Source organism: Rhipicephalus microplus, chromosome 3 (assembly GCF_043290135.1).
Source record: "Rhipicephalus microplus isolate Deutch F79 chromosome 3, USDA_Rmic, whole genome shotgun sequence".
NCBI classification, from domain to species: domain Eukaryota; kingdom Metazoa; phylum Arthropoda; class Arachnida; order Ixodida; family Ixodidae; genus Rhipicephalus; species Rhipicephalus microplus.
Window position 1 is genome coordinate 147,115,323 of NC_134702.1, and position 3,516 is coordinate 147,118,838.

A 3,516-nucleotide genomic window follows, 5' to 3' on the forward strand; every position below is an offset into this window, starting at 1 on the left:
GTCTTCTCCGCGACGTGGGCTGGGTTGACGGCTTGACGGGGGCGTCCTGTGCATGAACGAAGCAGCACCTCCACCAGATGTCACGGGGTCATGACGTGGCCGAAGACAGGAGACTTCGTGTTGGGATTTAACTGTTTATTTGGGTGAACCTGTGCCCGGTAAACGGAAAGTCCAATTACAGCAATAGTCTTGCACAGATAGCAGTCTCGGACTGATAGCGGCGAAGGAAGCGTCGGATTCGATCGACAACTGACAAGCGGCGAAGCGCGTCCGCATTTATACTCTTGCTGTCAAATGTTCTAGCGTTATCGCTGGCGGTGGCGTAGGTTCCAGAACAATCTGTACCGTTCACACAGTGGGCGTGATCTTATCGAAATGATCTACTACAGTCCGGAACCTTCTCGAAAACTGCAGGCGCGGTTTGCGCTGAGACTCGTGTGGTGTTTTGGGACGATAACAAAAACTTGGGAAATGGAACGTGGCAATCTATATATAGCATACATGACCAACAGCAGAATTTAGTCTTCGTGTAAACCTATTCTGAATCACGGTGTGTAAGGTGGGAGTACTTGCATGGCTTAGGTATGGTTGAGGTGAGAATGTTGCTTACGTGAGTTCTGACCAACGCCAATGCTAGAAGATATCGTAGAAAAAAAACATGGCGGATCTCACGTAAAGTGGGGAACAAAGATATGTGAAGCACAAATGAGGCAGGTTTATATGTCACTTTGAAATCAGCACATCGTTGCAACGCGGAGGTAAATTGTGCCGTACATGACTTTTACTCCATGATTATCATGTTTGAACAGGTCACTCGCCTTCGTCCTCTATTCACGCCACCTGATACCAAACTTGGTATATGTGGAGCTAGCGAAACGGCCGTAAGGATGCTATGAGCGTAGCATGTAGTCAAGTTTTACACGAAATGCATGCCGTGTTTATCACATTTGGACATGTCATTGACCACCGTCATCTACTCACATCACGTAATAAGAACTTTGGTTTATGTTGAGCTAGTAAAACGACTGCAACCATGCAATGAGCATAAAATGTGGTATTGTTTTACATGACACGCATATAACGATTATCATGTTTGGACATGTCATTTACACTCGTCGTTCATTCACGTCTCGTTACACCGAATTTGGTATGCGTGAAATTTTTGAAACATCTGCGAGCACGCTATGAGCGTAGCATGTAGTGATGCTTTACATGACACGCACCTTATAATTATCATGTTTGCACCAGTCACATACCTTCCTCATCCATTCGCGTGACATAATACTAAATTTGACATTTCTGAAGTTAGCGAAACGGTCGCGAGCGCATCATGAAGGTGGCGAGTAGTCATGTTGGTACACGATACACATCTCATCATTATCATGTTTGCACCAGTCACATACCTTTATCATCTATTCACGTCAAGGAATACGAAAATTGGCATCTATGAAGCTAGCGAAACGGCCACGAGTGTTTCATGAGTGTGGCTTGTAGTCATGTTGTTACATGACACACACCTGATAATGACCATGTTTGCACCAGTCACACGCCTTCGTCATCCATTCATGTCTCGTAGTGCCAAATTTAATATAGGTGGAGCCAGTGAAATGGCCGCGAGTTTTCCTAAGAGTGGCATGTAGTTATGTCATTACATGACATGCATTTCATGATTATGATGTTTGCAATAGTCACATACCTTCCTCATCCATTCACGTGACGTAATACCAAACTTGTCATATGTGAATGAAGCTAGCAAAACGGTCGCGAACGCATTATGAGCGTGGCATGTAGTAATGTTGTTACATGACATGTATTTCACGAATATCATGTTATGGTCTATCGCTTGTGATCGCCATGCAGTCATGTCATACCATACCAGTTTTGCAACATGTCATGTGAATAAAACTATCGCAAGACCAGCAAAAGAAGCAAGACCTTGAAATGTACATAGTGAGATCCATGACATACATGTCATGATTTGGATGTATTAACATAATTTTCACGTAGTGACTAGTCAGTTAATCTCGTCATACGGTCATGTTATACCCAAACAACTTTGGTATCGATTCCATTGTCGAAATGGCCAGGAGAGTTACAGTCGTTGCCGGCTAGATAGATAGATAGATAGATAGATAGATAGATAGATAGATAGATAGATAGATAGATAAGGCGGAAGTGTTGTAGGCCCGTGCGCTCAGATTTGGGTGCACGTTAAAGAACCCCAGGTGGTCTGAATTTCCGGAGCCCTTCACTACGGCGTCTCTCATAATCATATGGTGATTTTGGGACATTAAGCCCCACAAATCAATCAAATCAGATGGATAGATAGATAGATAGATAGATAGATAGATATGGTCGAAGTCACCGAAGTTCAGTAAAAAATTCTTCGCATTTAAAAGCATTTGCAGTGGGCGTTCAGTTTCACTAGGGAGTGAAATAATAAGAAGGGAGACAGAACAGAACGCCCTCGTTAAAATGTTTTCGCGACTCCAACGGAGCGTTCGCTGCCTAGCTGCCGCACCTGGAAGCGGTGCTAACAGGGTCGACATTGAAAGGAGCTATGGCAAAATAATGCGCGCAACGAGAGGCGTTCACAAACAGTTTTTAGGGGCGAAGCTACTTAAGCTGTGGGTCGTGCGTCGGTGATGTATGTAGTAGTAGTAGTGTGGCCATCTTCGTTGCATAAGTACGTCGGAACCTTTATGGCCGCTTTAGAGGAGCGGCACGCGCGCACTCTTTTCAATCAAGGAGGAAACCCGCGCACGTTAGTCGAAAATAAAAAGGTAGTTTTTTCTAATGAATTATACTACAGAGACGAGAATTGATTACTAAATCTCCAATAAAAATTACCTTGTATTTGATGCTTACTAAAAAAAAGTAGTAACAGAAAGACGCAATTTGAGCACTGTCTGACCAGAAAAGATTCCACGTTAAACTCCCTGGGCACAACGTTCTTGGTTTTAGCAACGTTTAGCGATTGTTCAGCCGCAGTGCCATGAAGTAAGGGTCATGAAAGGTGGGAACTAGACACAAAACAGAGGTCGTTAGAAAGTGCGTGCATGCCGCTCTAGTCCGGTCATGCCAACTCTCGTTTAGTCCTTGCAATGTCCGCTGGATGGCAGTACTTCTATATGATGAATATATGATGAAAATATGAGAAGGTGGTACTTGGAGAATTCACTTGATGGACGAACAGATGGACAGACACGCAGAAGAACACAGCAACGGGCGCACGGATGGACAGATGGACGCACGGATGGACGGTTGGGCAGGCGGGCTGACGAACGTACGCACGGGCAGACAGATGCACTGACGAATGCATGGACGGATGAATGGACGAGCGCACGAACGGACGGTTGCACAGACAGACACACGGGTGGAGGGAAGAAATAACGAATGTATGGAAGCGCCAACGAACTAACGGATTCTTTCTCCTACTCATCTTCGTGCACTCCGTGGATATGCTGTGATTTTTTTTTGTTTTCGTCATGCCGCACACCTGTTCTCGACAAAAAA